This window comes from Thamnophis sirtalis, unplaced genomic scaffold (assembly GCF_051295495.1).
Source record: "Thamnophis sirtalis isolate CommonGarterSnake01/CBP01778 unplaced genomic scaffold, rThaSir2_p1.2 scaffold_12, whole genome shotgun sequence".
NCBI lineage: Eukaryota > Metazoa > Chordata > Lepidosauria > Squamata > Natricidae > Thamnophis > Thamnophis sirtalis.
In genome coordinates, this window is record NW_028261392.1 from 21030135 (window position 1) to 21048175 (window position 18041).

The 18041-nt window shown below is 38.9% G+C and overlaps 1 long non-coding RNA gene across 2 annotated transcripts in view; it reads left to right on the forward strand.

Annotated features, from left to right (window-relative positions):
• Positions 1-7028: 7028 nt before the first annotated feature.
• The window catches only part of LOC148043268 (uncharacterized), a 126029-nt gene continuing 115016 nt past the window's right edge, over positions 7029-18041 (forward strand). For both annotated transcript variants that reach the window (XR_015698176.1, XR_015698177.1), the window contains exons 1-2: positions 7029-7136; positions 10795-10871. This is a non-coding gene — a long non-coding RNA (uncharacterized LOC148043268). The remainder of the gene's footprint in view (positions 7137-10794; positions 10872-18041) is intronic.

The following is an 18041-nucleotide window of genomic DNA, read 5'->3' on the forward strand; positions in this document are numbered from 1 at the left end:
AAATTTCCCCCAGATCTCTAGATAAATAAGTGGGAGATTGAAAGGTTACAATAAGTAGACCCAGCTATTAACACCAAATATGCCCATAACCTTTTACCAATCTCTGCTAAATTTTCCTCCCTCCCTTCCTAACTTCAACCCTAACTCTAAGCAGCAGTAAAACAGTAATGTGTTGGTTTGATTTATGTTCCTAGTCACATGTATTACTAGAACCATTCTTTCTCTGCTGGTCATTTGTAGCTTAACTCTTTCTCTACCCATTACTCTACATGAGTAGGGATTTCTACTATTCTCCCTATTTACCCTGGCTAGAAAACTTTTTCAGGCTGGCAGGTTGTGATATTCTATTTTCAGCCACCAAAACCTGGAGCCATATGCACCAAGAAGACATGTCCCTTTTAGTCCATCTTCCTTCTTCCAAAACTCTAGTGTTTTCCAATATATAAAGATACCTTGTAAGGCCCAAACAGAGGTGGTACTCAGCCAGTTCTGACTGCTTCTAGCGAACCGGTAGCAGAAAATTTGAGTAGTTCAGATAACTGGCAAATAAAACCTCTGGTTGGCTCTGGCCCCATCTGTATTTGCTGCCTCCTGAGTCCCAGCTGATCGATGTCCCAGCTGATAGGCTGGGTCTTCTGTTGCCCTGCACAGGAGAATGGAGCTGGAAAGCAGGTTAGTAGGGTGGGAAGGGAATGGGCATTTTACAATATCCTTGCCCTGGAGTAGGGTGGGAAGGGAATGGGGATTTTGCAATATCTTTCCCCTGCCGTGCCCACCTAGCCATGCCATGGCCACAGAACGGGTAGCAAAAAATTTTGAATCCCACCATTGGGCCCGAAGGATGCCTCTTGGAACAAAATATGGATAAAGTTTATATGAAAAAAATGCTTCCTGAAGGAAGGCGTACAAACCAGCAGCCCAAGAAGCATGGCAGCTGCCAGTGTTTGAAGAAGAAGAGGGCTACAATAATGCACACTAGTCAGTTGGAAAAGCAATATGAGCTGCATTTAAAAGAAGGTCTGCAAACAGAGCTTCAGCATTGCTTCTTCTGGCAGAAGTCAGAAAATGCCACTTTTGAAGTGGGGCAAGAAAACACAGCCACAGTGGTCTGTCTGGTGTGCCAGGAGCAAGTTGAGGATGACAGCTGTGTGTTGTCATTCTCAACAAATGGTTTTAGGGGCATCCTGGCACTGCCACCAGCAGGATATATATATATTTTTCCCTTAGCCCTGTGTTTCCATTTGGACTTGTGCTGGTAGAGGTGTATGCTAGTACTATTCCACAGCTCTCTTTCCAAATGAATAGCTATGAAGTTTTATTTACTGGCAGAATTTTAATACCACAGGCCTTTCTAGCAGAGAAGAGCCCAGGTTTGGTGGTAGGGATCAGACGCTCCATCTTATAATGGAGCTAAGGCAAATCTGGTGTTTGACATATGAAGGATGGCTACCAGTAGATTTGCTGAATCAGATGGACCTTCAGGAGTCCTTCGGGATTGCGCGGCATACAAATCCATTAAAACCTTAAAACCTTAAACCCAACAGCTAAATCTGAAACAGAGCTTTTTTTCCCCTGTTTCCTGGAATGTAGGAAATTATTCTGTTTTTATTCCATCCATTTGGCTAGGTTATTCTCTTTGGCATAAAATAAATAGCGACTATGAGTTAGAGAAAAAGCAAATTTTGATCAATGTGGTGCTCCAATACCAAAAGAGACATACTGAAGAAATGAAGGGGGGAAAAAACCCAAAGATAATTCTACAGAGCAGAGAAAGCTACAGAGCAGGGGTGGGTTTTTGCATAGAAGCAAAAAGAAAAGATGGCAGAACTGGTTCGGGGGTGTGGCAGGCCTGGGTTGCTGCTGGTTCCAGTGACCCAGGCTGCCAAACCACTACTGGTTTGGCCGAACCATTGGAACGCATCACTACTACAGACAAGAATTAGTGTTACCAAGATTGGTAACAATTGTGCTATTAAATAGTGAAGTTTGTTGAACTGAATAGAAAGGACAGCACAGAAGCAGACGGAAGAGTTGTTCTATAGCTGCCAGTGTACAGGGATAAATACTTCCTTTGTGTTACCGAATCTTCCATCTAACAACAAGGCAGTATACAATACAGAGAGTTTTGGAGTGAGTGTCGGTAATAAATGTAAAGAACAAGAGTATAGCAAATGAGGGTAAATGTTTTGTAAGGCACAGATAAGAGATGTTTGCTAAACGTAGGATGAGAGAATTGTCTTCCAAACAAATCTTCTCCCTTACAGTAATGGATTTTTGCTTAGGTCGTGCTTAATATCATTGCTAAGTAAGGATCCTTTATTTCAGCCAGACAGTTTTTTCAGTGCAGAGTTGAGTAATCCAGGATGGATGGATGGATGGATGGATGGATGGATGGATGGATGGATGGATTTAAGCTAGCCATCTCAACCTAATGACTGTGGCTCAGAAACAATACCAAAGACATAAAATATGCAACTGAGGTTCCAAACTAAATTTATCATGCGGGTATCAATTCCCATGTTGGCCCCAATGAGTGGGGGAGAAATTGTGTATGTCTTCCATAAGATCATAAAATTGTCGAGCAAATTCAACCAATTTAATCCTCTAATAGACAAATTCACGAAGGAGTCTTTATGGGACTTTGACTAGACTCCAGTCTCAGGAGGGAATTTGATATGCAGTCAGAAACTCACAGTACAGGTCTCGAAAATTTAAGCTGGATTCCCTCTACAGAGGTTAAGTCACATAAACAGGTCTGCTTATCACACAGCAGGTGGCTAATGACCTTAGCAATGAACATTTTCAGTTGCAGCAGGAATATGGTTATTGCGATTGTGGCTGGCAAAACTCAGAACTGCAGTTGAAAGTTTATGGACCCTGGTGATGACATCCCTGTGCCGTTGGTTCCAAGTTGCCAAGGTTTAGAAGTGCAATATTCTAGAAGAGCATTTTTTGAAGAATCCTACACAGTTGAAACACAATTGTGACGAATTAACTGATAGTTACAAAGAGGAGACTAACTGTGCAGGTATTTTAAATTGCCTGAGATACCATGGGCCAAAAATTATGAATAACATACAGTGCCTCTTGCTATAGGTAACAGAAAGGATATAATTAAATGTTGAAATACCTTAATAGAGAAGTGCAAAAGTCATTAACTCCAATGGCTAACCGGCCTCTTGGAGAAGACAACCACTTTCATTTCTAACTGGTGACTAATTGCTAATCATTGCAATAATGGGAAGGCGTGGGGAGGCCCCATCTCAAGCCCACTAATGACAGGGAGGAGATTACTGCATAGTGAGCATATGAAAAACCAGAAACAGAACTGAAGTTTTAACGTGGAGAGATTAAACTCAGCTTTTATGAAGCCTTGGGCCAGCTGGTTAACATAAAAATTAAAGAGAAGAGCTGTTATCACAGAGGCCTGTCTAAAGATTTGAAAGATTTGGCTGAAAATGACAGTGCAAACCTGAAGTACAGATTTTTTAAAAGTTTATTCAAACTATTATTCAATCACAGAAAAAGCAAAAACTTTAGCCTCATGTTTAAGTAGGATTTGCAGTCAACTAAGTGTTTCACATTTCATTGTGAACAATATTTCCTTTCTCTTCAAGTAGGACACTGTTTCAGAAGTACAAATTATTATTGTATTATTTATTTGCTATTAAGTCCAGCAAATAAATTTCGGCTCTAGTCAATAATATGCATATTCAATAGATGAAGGTAGATGAAGTCTACCTTCATCTTCAAAGTACAGGAAGTGAAGATACCTGCACTTCTTAATTTTATAGTTAAGCAAGGACTTGCAGATATCAGTGGAAATGTTTCCCCCTTCTCTCTCTTTCAGTCTTGGGCAGATCAACTGGCAACTGCCCTTAATCTATGTTGTATTCAGATAATTTTTTTGATCTTTTCTACTACTATCTTCAATCTCTCCAAAGGCTTCTGAATGAATAAATCTAAACTCTGATCCTTCTCCTCCTCTTCAAAGTCTTTACTGGAACATGTCTTCAAATACTCAGTGGAATTCAGGCCATTTATGAGCCGTTGTGCTGTCCCACTCTCTCACACACACATAACTGCAGGGGTGGGATTCAGACAGTTCGGACCGGTTCAGGCAAACTGATAGCTCCGATGATCAGCTGGGAAGTGAAGCGGTTCACTCCGATGATCAGGTTGGCCTACCTGCCCGCCCACCCCTGCACTTTCCTTACCTATATCCTCTAAGCGAATTCATGCGGCAGAATGGATTGCCACACCTCAGCTGTGTTACTCCCCAGAAGTAATGTGGAAGGTAAGTTTTGTTAAAACTGTTGACGTGCGCGCAAAGCACGGAATCACCAAACTGGTTGTTAAACTGGCAGGATCCCATCACTATATAACTGTAGTTTAGTGGGCTTATTAATAATCCCCCCGCAACTCTCTTCATCAAAAACCCAGAACTGTCCCAATTAAGTCCAGGCTCAAGGAGATCAATGCTAGTCCACAGAGAAATGGCCAATGAGTTCACAAGGTACTTGAAATCTGTAAAGATTCTCAGTTTTCCAGGTCATGGTTGTCTCAAAGGTGCTTTTTCAAGAGGCAACTGGACTTCCTTCTTTTTATTTTGAAGACATTTTGCTTCTCATCCAAGAAGCTTCTTCAGCTCTGATAGGATAGTGGGGAATGGAAGGATTTATATTCCTCGCAGACAGCTGGTCATTTGCATCCTTTTAAAGCAGGGGTGTCAAACTCACGTCGTCACAGGGTCGTCACATGATGTATTGGGATTTCTCCCCCTTTGCTAAACCAGGCGTGGGTGTGGTCAGTGCGTGAAGCATTTGGCCTGCAGACCAGGAGTTTGACACCCCTGTTTTAGAGGGTCATTGAAGCACTTGGATGTACTTGAAAGTTTTCCAATCAAAATAAACCCACCAGGCAAAATTAAATTCACAATACAAGAGGGTTTATGAGACAAGAAAAGTCCAGAATTGTCAAGGCATGGTGTCAATCCAAAACAAGGCAAAAATTCCTCATCCAGTATGTCATGTAATTTCCCTTCCTTCTAGTTAAATTTGTTTAGAATTATTCCTACTAATTACTTCTATAATTTATATGGTTTCTGGTTTTATTATTTTAGTTTTCTTTATCAGTGAGTTTTACTGAAATGCAGCTATAATTGGCAAACATGTGTGCTCTGATAAGTAACTTATTAAAGCCTGATTAATTTTGCCTGATTGATTACAGCCAGAAGGTCTGTCCTGGGATAAAAAAAATAAACCCTGACCCTTTAATTAATTTGAATATTTTTATCTACCCATCATTTAAATATACCCAAAACAACTCAGATTTAATATTACTTAAAACGATACTTGATTTGTTTATGTCACGGCTTCTGATTCTGTGATGGGATTTAATTCCCACTGTTGTTCAGGAACTAAATTTCCTTTGCTGTTTCTGAAGAGCCTCCTTATGTTTAATTATTAGTAGTTATATTAGATTGTGCTTTTTTATTGTCTTCCCCATCTTTCCAGATTTGCTGACAGAAAATCTCCTTCATGGACCAATGAACTAAATTATCTTCATTCTTAGCATATCTACTCTCTCCCTTGAGTCTTAACATACTGTACATCTCACTAGGGAAGCTGGCATTCAGTGAGGCTCTTGGCAACACTAATGCCAAGAAAACTGTGAGGATATGCCTATCAAATCCCCGGGAACAGACAGACAGGTTTTCCCTTGATAGCCTAAATGTCATCTCCCACAACTGATTATTGCTTAGCAACAGCCAAACAGGGATAGCTTGCTCAGTCTAGTTGCATGTTAGGAAGCACCAGATATACAAAGAACAATAGCGCTTAGACTTATATACCACTTTACAGGGCTTTACAGCCCTCTCTAAGTGGTTTACAGAGTCAGCATATTTCCCCCAACAATTTGGATCCTCATTTCACCCACCTCAGAAGGATGGAAGACTGAGTCAACCTTGAGCCTGGTGAGATTTGAACTGCCAAATTGTAGGCAGCTAGTAGACATAGCCTGCAGTACTGCACTCTAACCACTGTGTCACTGTGGCTCAAAGCTGGAGGATTTGGAAGAAATGGTTTTTGACCCTCTACCACGGGTGTCACATTGCTGTTATGTGACATTTCATGACATTTTGCAAAGCTGGAATGAGTGTGACCAGCACATGACACATCTGGCCCACAGGCCGCCTGTTTGACACCCCTGCAAGATCAGGTAATGTTTCTCAACCTGATAATTTTAAACTGTGTGGGCCAACTCTCAGAAGTCAGCATGTTGGCTGGGGAATTATGGGAATTGAAGTCCACATATCTTAAATTTGCCAAGGTTAAGAAACACTAACCTAGGGATAGCAAATTAATTTTCTTAAATGTTATACAGATATATAGATTACATAGTTTGTCTATGAAATTTGATACTAGAACATGTTCCAAAGGAATAATGTATTTAACATCTCAATAGTGTAGTTTCATTTTTAATTATTTGGATTTGATTTTGATTTTAAACTGCTGAGAGAGGTTGATATGCTGTGATTTAAGATCTGCGAGCTTGTATAAAACATGTACATTATTGGGAATACAATGTACTACATATCTCCCTCTAGTCCTTTGTGTTAAAAATGTAAGACATAAAGTAAAACAAATTGTTTGGCTGTTTTTACAGCTTCCTGTGAAGTATTTTTAATGATTACATTTGCTAGACAGCACTGTTTATTTGAACTGAGCAAGAGTAGAAATATTAATGACAGATGTTGTGGTGAACTGAATGCTCCAATGATATTATAGAAATGAAATGAAAATTAAGAAATGAAAATTAAGAAACAATTAAATGATTGAAGTGTAAGTGCAAAGGAAATAAATCTATACATAAAAATATAGGATCCAAAGGTATCCATCAGTCTTGTGGCATACTAACTGATAGATTGATTGATGTGCCATCCAGTCAATGTCAGCTCATATTAACCACATTTTCCCATGACAATCTGTTCCTAACAATCTTCTTCTCCTCTTTCAGTTGTACCCCCAATATCACTATAATTGAAGCAACAGGAAACTTCAGGCACCTTGTCAAAATTTAATTTGGCCAAAACAGTCATCCAGTGAAGTCCTATTGAGAAGACTCAATATAAGGTACGTGGGGTATGGACAAAATAATAGACTTTCTCTATGGACCTCTTTGGCCATTCTCCAATCTCAGTTTCCTAGTTCTAGTCCATCTTGCAATTCACAAGCAGTATGAAAAAATGCTTCTCCATTGTGCCTTGCATTGAAATGATGGTGGGCTTCATGCAACAATTATCTGTATTAATCTGTTTCTTGTATATTCCACTTATGCATTTTTTGTTCTCAATATCCTGACTTCTTTAGGATACGGCTGGATTATAATTTTTTTAAAAAAACTAAATGAAAGTGTAAATAAATAACTAGTTAGTACCATTTAATTATTTTAACTGAATTTCATTTATGTTCAGTATATACTTAGCATTTGTGAATTTGACTTCTTTTTTTGAATTAGCCCCACCATGTTTTGGAATGTGGCCTCCAACACAGAATTATACAACTTTATCCAAGTTCCTTTGAGCTTTGGTCCTCAGGTTAAATACAGGAATCCAAATTAAAGCATAGATGTCTCCTTAGCTTCCTTTTGAATGCATTCAAGGACTTACGGTAGGTTCCGAAAATCTGGACATACCTGCTATATAGCAACACTTTCCCTATTATGTGCCTCAATTAAGATCAATATAGTTTGCAATGTTATGCATATTCAACTCAGAAGATTTTATATATATATATATATATATATATATATATATATATATATATATATATATATATATATATATATATATATATGTGTGTGTGTGTGTGTGTGTGTGTGTGTGTGTGTGTGTGTGTGTGTGTGTGTGTGTGTGTGTGTTTTTATTTGTGCTGATAAATAAATAAAGGGCACAAATAAAAAAAAAACAAATAAAACAAAGGCAACAGTAAAAATATTGGGTTTCTGTCGTGATGGACTCTTGTGACGAGCCGAAGGACAGATGATGGAAGCAGTTAGCTTCCTCCCATAATTGGGGCTTACCGGGGGTTGTAAAAAATCTAATATATATATATGTTATATTTATGCTGATAAATAAATAAAGGGAGACTAGTATAGATCTATTTCAAGCTATTTAGCTCTCATCAGCTAGCCATACCCAAGTTTTTGGGAATCGAACCTGTGCTCCATTGCCTCCCAGGCAGGGAGTTAACCTTTTGAGCTACAGAGAACGACTCCTTATCAGCCAGCCAGGGTGGGAGGTATATACTTAAAGTCACAACCCCTGGTATGCCCAAGTATGGGAGGAAGGTCACACTTCCACTCTCTGTCATTAGGCTCGTCACAAGAGACCATCCAGACAGAAACCCAATATTTTTTACTGTTGCCTTTTTTGTTACATTTGTTATATTTATGCTGATAAATAAATAAAGGGAGACTAGTATAGATCTATTTCAAGCTATTTAGCTCTCATCAGCAGGCCATACCCAAGTTTTTGGGAATCGAACCTGTGCTCCATTGCCTCCCAGGCAGGGAGTTAACCTTTTGAGCTACAGAGAACGACTCCTTATCAGCCAGCCAGGGTGGGAGGTATATACTTAAAGTCACAACCCCTGGTATGTCCAAATATGGGAGGAAGATCACTACTTCCATTCTCTGTCCTTCGGCTCGTCACAAGAGATGAAAAAATATTGGGTTTCTCTTCCCTGGCTTCAGCTGATAAGGAGGAGAACTTGTGGCTTAATGGCTAAGACGTTTGCCTAAGATGTAATATAGCACAGGTTCGAATCCCAGTAAGGGTATGGCTAGCTGATGAGAGCTAAATAGCTTGAAATAGATCTATACTAGTCTCCCTTTATTTATTTATCAGCACAAATATAAAACAAAATGTGTAACAAAGGCAACAGTAAAAATATTGGGTTTCTATCGTGATGGACTCTTGTGACGAGCCGATTAACAGATAATGGAAGCTGTCAGCTTCCTCCCATAATTGGGGCTTACCAGGGGTTGTGACACTATATATATATATATATATATATATATATATATATATATATATATATATATATATATATATATATATATATATATATATATATATATATATATATATATATATATATATATGATAGATAGATAGATAGATAGATAGATAGATAGATAGATAGATAGAGATAGATAGATAGATAGATAGATAGATAGATAGATAGATTGATTTTACAAAGTCATTGTCAGATGAGCATAGGAAAAAAAGAACATGTCTTTTTCTTTGATTACATCTGGTGTTTCTCATTTTGAATGATGTGATAGTCCTTAATTTTAATCTTTCAAATACAGTGTAAAATTATGTTAAGCTTTGATTCCCCCCTCCCTTTCCTCTCTCCTGGGAAAGAATTCCAGGCAGAAGTGCTATTTGAGTTGAAGGGGTTTTACATTCAGAAATCAATCCCACTAGGTTAAATTGGAGTTATTTCATCTTAAGTGTGTTTAGGATTGATCCTTAAGGCAGTTTGAACATGTTGACTAGAGAGTAAGCCTCACTGAAAAAAAAAAGCTAGATGTAGAACCGTGATTCATATCAGAGTATCTGTAGCATTGTTACTAAAATATATGTAATAATATAAGACATTTAAAATGTCATTATAATCAATACAGAGTAATTATGATTTGATGAGTGTGATGCAATGTTGGCATTAAAAATAGAAGAGTTATGACAGAAGCTTAACTTCTGTTTCAACCTGTTACCTTTGAGATCTGATGGGCTATAATTCCCAGAACAGGCCACAGTATCTAGAAATTAGTCTTAACACTATATAATCTTACATTTCTGGAAAATGCCAAGACAGGGAAGATTATTTTCCAAAGAGCTGTGTTATCCATGTGCCATTGAAACATTGCTTGCTTGCTTGCTTTCCGCCTACCTGCCTGTCTTCAATCACCAGGCTCCAAGCAGTTTGAAATCAAATCAAACTATCTATATTCTCACAAAACTATAGAATCCCTTCTAAGGAACCCCATAAAATTCATCCTAGGGAACCCCCTAAAATTCCACAAATCAAAGCAATATAATTTAAAATGGGGCAGGGAGGTAGAACCACTGTAAGATGCTTACACCTCCAATCCCTGGCAAAACAAAACCATTGTTGCTGCATTATTTATTAACATTTACTAGCTGTCCAACTCCAGTGGACTCCAATAGAATCATTCCTGAAGACCAACCACAAAGATGCTTCTGGGAACAAGCAGTTCAGTACCAATGGTTCATACCCATCTTACCTGAAAGTAGGAATTGAAAGGAATGTTTCTGAACTCAGAGACAGAGGAAGGGGGTGCAGAAAATTAAGATAAGTAAGTAGGATCCACCCATTTAAGGAGTTATACATCAATATTTTAAATTGCACTCTGAAACAAGATAGATATTACTTTGCTGAAGGAACAAAAGGTGGCTGTATTCGGTTCCAAATGCTTATTTTGGATAATCTTGAAAGATAGTTCTAGTAATCCAACCTTGAGAAGCAAGTAAAGCTTCCCAAACCAGAAAGAGCCACAACTACAGCCAAGCATAGGCTCTCTAGACACATAGTCCATTTCCTGATCAACCTATAGCCATGAATCCCAGAAAACTCTCAAGTTCTGGATCTGCTTAATAACTTACTGTATGAACTGGGAGTAGACTCAGAGCCAGATGCTTTCTTAATGAACATTGTCTCCATTTTACTCTCATTAAGTTGAGTTCTATTTTGTCCTACCCAGTTTCCTACAACTTTCCAATCCTGACATCTGCTGCATCTTAAGTTTGGCCTTGGATGAAGATCACATACTTAAGTATTGTAAGTACAACATACCCATGAGGATGTGAACAACTGTCTTTTGTACCAACTGCAGTTACAGAGTAGACATAGCAATAACATTTCGACTTATATACCACTTCACAGGGCTTTATAGCCCTCTCTAAGTGGCTTATAGAGTCAGCACATTGTCCCCAACAATGTGGGTCCACATTTTACCGGAAGGATGGAAGCCACTTTGAGCCACTCAGAATCGAACTCCTGGAGTGAGCAGTGAGTTAGCCTGCAGTACTGCATTCTAACCACTGCACTACCACAGCTCAAGGGTAGCATCGAAAAATATCCTGAAGCTGAATGCACTGCAGTAATCCATGACAGCAGCCACCCTTCTGCCCCAACCTAGGTTGCAGTAACAATGGCATTACAGTGACAGGCAGTAGCCTTTATCTGTGCGCCCTTCACTATCTACACAAATAATTTGTTGACTATCCCACCAGCAAATAGCATCTATAACTGCAACTCTTTCCCTCTTTTTCCTTCACCATCAGATATCCTGCTGATTTATCCAACTTTCCAGAACACCTTCTTCCTCAGTTTTCACAAATATTCCCTAGCACCAAATGTTCTCTCCGAAGAAGGGATCTTCTAAAAATTCAAAGCTTCACCTAGCATGAAAGCAATTGTTAGGCTCTTGGGAAATCATATAGGTCCAATGCCATTTTTTTTCTAGAGCTGCTCCATTCCTGTTAGGAGACACTTATAGATGCTCCTCCATGCATCCTGTCGAGATATGTCCCAAAGCACTTTCAGTTTAAAAAAAATGGATTGCTAACAAGACTCAAGAACAAATCACTATGTGCGGTTTTTAAACTTTATATATAGTTTCTGTCTAAATGTGATCACTCTACAGTCGGTTAAGAGAGGTGTACATCAGTTGTGGTACAGGCTCTAATATTTCCCTTTAAACATATGCACATACCATTTTATGACAATTCAGCCTGGCAGGCAATGGATGTTAAAACAATAAGCTTTTAATCATGGAGGCATATTCTGACCGAGGAGTTTTGATTAAAAGTGATAAAAGGTGATGGAGTGGTAAATCCATTAAAGCTGTTCAGTTCAGCGTTTTCACAGATTTGAATCCTGAAGTATTGAATTAATCTTTGGTTTTCTGCTCTCAGACTTCTGTGGAAAGCAGGGTGGGTCATAGGCAAGCTAACAATTTTAGCTGCTGGCGGGGGGGGGGGGAAGGGAGAAACAGAAGACGAAGATAATTTTGGAAACTGCATTGTAAGCATTTCTTAAAGTGAGCGGCCCCTTGGAGCACGTGATTTTTCTTTATCATTTTTCTATGCCAGAAAATTAGGGTGGGTGGACAGAGCAGCTTCAGTCCTACAAAAGTTAAAGTCATGTGGATATGGATTTCTTTGTTTGTCTGTTTGCCAGCAACACCAAAGAACTCAGGCGATGGGAGTACAAACTGCCTTTTTAAGGAAAGAAATGTGCAGCCTAAGGATTCCAATATATATCATTCCCTGCTTATATAGCTTTTAAATGTGTTATTTATAACCACCATGTCTTTAGATGTGTATCTCTAATGGGTATTAAATGGAATGAATTAGCTATCCGTCTTGTAGTAAAATTGAGTTTCTTCAAAAGGACCAATTTCTGCCTGAAATTTGGAAGGGCTGAGCTTTGGTAGCGCTTTAAATCTACTGGCTGTTGCTTAATGTGCATTGTTTCAGTTCCTGCACAACTATGTAATTCAGATACAGCAGAGAGATGAGTGATGAAAGTCACCCCATGGCTGTAGGGGAGACAGGGAGGGTGGTCGGAGGGAGCTTGCAATAGAATTGTGCTGATCCATTAGAGTCAGAGGTTTTTTGGGGTTTTTTTTTGCTGCTGATATAGCAAAAACACTTCATTTTAGGTCCCTAAATATAACTTAGTTTCGTACAATCATAGCAGTGGTCGATCCTGGCATCTTCACATTTTCAATTATTTTTATTTTGGTAGTCACCTTAAAAAAAAAAATCAAACCCTTAAAGATTGAGAAGATGCTACACATTTGTATCAGATTTACCAACATGATCACCAACATGATCGCCAACATAATCACCAACGTCCGAGGATGGATATGGCACAACAAGAAGTAGAAGAAAATCAGATTTATGTAGTTATGTAGTTATTCATTGAATTCACCATTTTTGTAGCTGGTTCCAGTGCATAAATTACAATCAGCAGCCATCAGAGTAAAACTATGGAATTAAAAAAAAAAAGGAAGATATACAAGTAATAGAAATCTCCTAGGTAGCAATTAGAAACATTTAATCCTGAAAACATGAAATGCCAGAAGGGAAGGGTTGCTCAGCCTTCTGGTGGCCAAGAGATTTGCTGTACAAGGGACAAAAGAGATGGAGGAAACTCTTAGAAGGATTTCATGGAATGTTCTTTACCATACATGAAGATTCAGTCTTAGACAGGTTCTAATGTAAAATGGCTGTGCTATTCGTGACTTTAAGGGTCAAGTGTTAAGTGTTAAGTGTTAAGTGGTTAAGTGTTAAGGGTCATGTGTGCAGCCGCCAGATATAATTATTATTACTTTAGGACTGTCTTGTCAGTAATCTAGACATTGCATTTTGGACCAGCAGTATATTCTGGATTGTTTCTAAAATAAAAGAAACTGTGAAGGTGAGTTCAACTCAGATAATATATAGACACATCCACATTTATTAGGATTCCCAATATGGAGACTCCTGCAAATTACCAATCTCCTGTTACTTCACACTCAGCTCACCTTAATCACTTGATTCAGGGGAAGAATGCAAATGTAATTAGCTGAATATAAGAACATTCATTGCAGTCAAGAATTTAAAAAAAAAAAAAAAACAACCCACCAATTGCTCATTGTCTATGTAGAGTAAATATTATTTAAACTCAGGTCTTCCTTCTGCCCATCTAAGTATACGGATAATGGCACAGTGCCTGGTGGCCTTAAAACCAAATAGTTGTTGTATGTTTATATAACAGCCATATCTAGCCTGGGAATTGTGGTTCCTGCAGCACCTGTCTCAGATCTTAAATTACTTGGTGGCAATGCCAAGTGTTTTGCCTTTGCCTTGTTCTTGAATTCTTCTGTATAGACATTTATTAAATGCATTATAAGCATATAAAGTCAAGTCTCCATCAAATTGGGCTAATTCCTGGATATTTTATGGATAAGAGGAGGGAGGGAGGAAGGAAGAAAGGGCATCAGCATGGCATAGTTTACTTCATTTTCATTTTCATTTTCATTTTCATTTTATTAGAATTCATAGGCCGCCCTTTTCCCTGAGGGGACTCAGGGCGGCTTACAATCATAGGGAAGGGGGTGCAATGCAAAAATAAACAATATGTGAACAAAATAAGTTGATAAAAAACACAACATGCATTCAACACTCAACACTCGGGCGGGGTGAAATTCAAAACCTATCCCCAGGCCTGTTGGGATAGCCAGGTCTTGAGGGCTGTGCGGAAGGTCTGGACGGTGGTGAGGGTGCGTATCTCGACGGGGAGGTCATTCCACAGGGTCGGAGCTGCAACAGAAAAGGCTCTCCTCCGTGTAGTCGCCAGTCGGCATTGACTGGCGGATGGGATTCGGAGGAGGCCCAGTCTGTGCGATCTAATCGGTCGGAGGGAGGTAATCGGCAGGAGGCGGTCTCTCAAGTACTCAGACCCACTATCATGGAGTGCTTTGAAGGTGGTCATCAACACCCTGAAGCGCACCCGGAGATCAACAGGTAGCCAGTGCAGCTCGCGGAGGATGGGTGTTATGTGGGCGAACCACGGTGCGCCCACTATCACTCGCGCGGCCGCATTCTGAACTAACTGCAGTCGCAGTTACTTCAAGATTATTTTTTTTAAAAAAAGATTTCCTAGTATAAAACAGGATTTTCTTGTGGCATTAATAGGTCCAACCTTTCTTAACTTTTAGAAATCAACCATGATTGGCTAGATGCTTCCATTTTCCATATAACCCCCCCCCCAATAAATAGAACTGAAGGGAAAAGTAGGACCACACTGACTGCCCTTATATTATGACTCCCCTCTAGTTTTTGTTATCCCCATCATCCACGTGAAATGGGGTTCCTCTGCCCTCTGCATGATTAGGGACTCCATACAAACAACTTGAAGATAGAAAATGGTAAGCATAATTAACAATTATTAACAAGAGCAGTGGAAGCACTCCTAGCACACTAGTATTTTCCTAAAATATTAGTTAAGGGCTTCTAATATCAGTGTAATATCTAAGAAAAAACTATGGCAGCTATTTGAAGGCAAGGGAAGCAATTGTTTTTAGAAGAATTGTTCCACTTACAGGTTTTGGAAATATGCTGTGCTTTTAAAACTTGTATGGTATTTCATATCAAATATCTACAGCTTGGCATTCTTCAGTCTAGTAAAATGCTGAGATGTACTATTCACTAATGAGAAGTGTCATTGCCATAATTTATTCTGATAAAGTCCTAGCCTTTTCAGCACCTGCATTTCTCTATCACAACTTTGCTGCTTCAGCCACTTGACTTCTGTGACATTTTAGGAAAATAATCACTAGCATCATGGCTATAAAAATTGACTAGAAATGTTGCTGTCACTGGGGAAGCTTCTTCAATAAGCACCTACCTTGGAATCACATACTTCCTAATGTAATATAATCTGTATAAATCATTATGGAATATTATCCAGTTATTTTCTTTTGCCTATTTTTGCATATTCAGCAGGGACGATATTATTCATTGTAATAAACCCATTTATTTATTCATTTACTGTAAGCCATGCTTGGAAAGGAAGGTAGTTGCTCTCAATTCATGAGAGTAACTACCTCAAAGACCAATTGAATTCCTTAACTGAATTACGCTTCCCTGTATTAAGACTACCATTTCTTATCAAAATACCAAGAAATCATCAGCATAAGGTAGATTCATCAACTTGAGCATCTTCAAGATGCAGGAACTTTCAGTTCCTAAATTTATTTATTTATATATTTATTTATTTTGTCCTCTCTTTTCTTTCTTTCTTTCTTTCTTTCTTTCTTTCTTTCTTTCTTTCTTTCTTTCTTTCTTTCTTTCTCTAACTCCATCTCTTAACTGAAATCCAAGTCCCTGAAAACAGACAAGGTTTGGGATGGCCAATATACAGTTGTAGTTAATGTCTTAGGCCACGATATGGAAAACCATGTTCAAACCTCCACTTTAATTCTTGGCTTGACTAAACTCATGATGTTGTAATTAGAAGCCTTTTCAGGGGAAGGTATCGAAGAAGTCAAGATGGCAGCCATGACCTTAGACTTGCAATCCTCCCCCTTTTTTTTGCATGCAATACCACCATGCACCCTACTCAGAGGTGGTATTCAACCAGTTCTGTCAGGTTCTGGAGAACCAGTAGCAGAAATTTTGAGTAGTTCAGAGAACCAGCAAATAGGCTGGCCCCGCCCCTGCTGCCTCCCAGCGGATCTTCTTTTGTTGCCCTGAACAGGAGAACGGAGCTGGAAAGCAGATTAGTGGGATGAAAGGAATGCGGATTTTGCAGTATCCTTCCCCTGCCATGCCCACCAAGCCACGTCAAGCCACACCACACCCATAGAACCAGTACTAAAAAAAATTGAATCCCACCACTGGCCCTACCCCTGGATGTCCTTAGTTGTAAAGATGAAATTGGAAAAAATGAAGTGAAAATTGGCTGTCACTCAGATAATGCAGATAAGTTTGTTTGCCAAGTAGTCAATAAAAGATTAGTGGGTTGAACCAGGGAATTTTGGAGAAAATTTCTTCCACATATTTACATCAGTTTAAATTATCTTGAGATTTTTTTTCACTCTATCCCATGAGCCTGATTTAAATGTTTCTTCTCTGATATATGGTCAGATTTCAAAATTTGGAATGATATTCTTTGTACTGCTCCCCCTCCCGCATTTTTTTCTAAGAAAAATAATGCATACCAGAGTGTTTCAATCTGTAATTCAGCCTTACATTATACAGGAAGGCAAATCTAAGCATTTAGAGTATGGTTTTTAAGGACAAAAAGAATTGAAAGTCAGAAATACATGAAACTTGTAAATGTTCATAAATATTTTACAACAGAGTACCACAAAAAGGAAGTTAGAAACTTAATATTTACCCATATATATATTTAATTGTTTTTTCCCCCTCTTTTTTAATGGTATCTTTAAATAGGAAAATAGTGGACACTTTGGCACTCAGCCCAGAGATTCAAAATGATCCTTAAAATCCTTTTCCTTCTTGTTAAAAATAACTTAATGTGTTTTGGTTTCTATGGTTAATTTTTCATCAGTGATATGTTAAGCATTAATAGTGCAAGTTTTGTTAACTTCTTTGTCTAATTACTGATATTCTATCTTTCAACATGTTATTTTTTAAAGAAAAAAAGAAAAAATAATTCAGCCATTATATTTGGGGGAAAAAATTAAGCATGAAATGAATTGTAGAAATATAGTGAGCTTCTAAATTATTACTGCTGTTCACAAACCAGTCAAATCTCTGTCCTTGAATTTTAACTTAAGCATTAAGTTGGTTTTTGTGCATGTAAAAATGATAAGAGAAGATATATGAAGTTTTCATGTTGCCTACATACTGTAAAAATACGACATATACTGAAAATAAGGCCAAGTCTGATTTTTTAGTTGGATGTAAATATATGCCCTTCCCCAAAAATAAGCTCTAGTGAAGGGGTGGGTGTGGCCAAAACAGGAGGCAGCCCTTCTCTTCCCCGGTCACCTCAGGGTTTCTTGGCCCCTTAATTGGATCAGCTGAGCTGCTCCAGCCACCATTCATGAAACAGTTGATTTGTGGGTGCTGCTCAGGGCGCCGCATCCAGCAAGCATGGAAAGAAGCCAGAGGGCAAGTGATGCACCCCACATGCCTCGCAGCCTCCTTACCTAATGGTGATAATCATAGCAGGTCATCCCACCATCCATGAAACAGCTGCCTCATGTGTGCTGCTCAGGCTACTTCCGCCAGCAAGAGCAGCCCCCGCAAAATCAGCTGTTTTATGAATGGTGGGATGGCCTGCAGCAGGGGTGGGTTCTGGCAGCCCCTACTGCCGGTTTGCTCGTGGTCACGCAGCCTGCGCATGCACTATAAAATGCTTCTATGCATGCGCAGAAGCCAAAAACAATATGACAGTGCCTACAGCTCCACCGGGAGAACCGGTTTA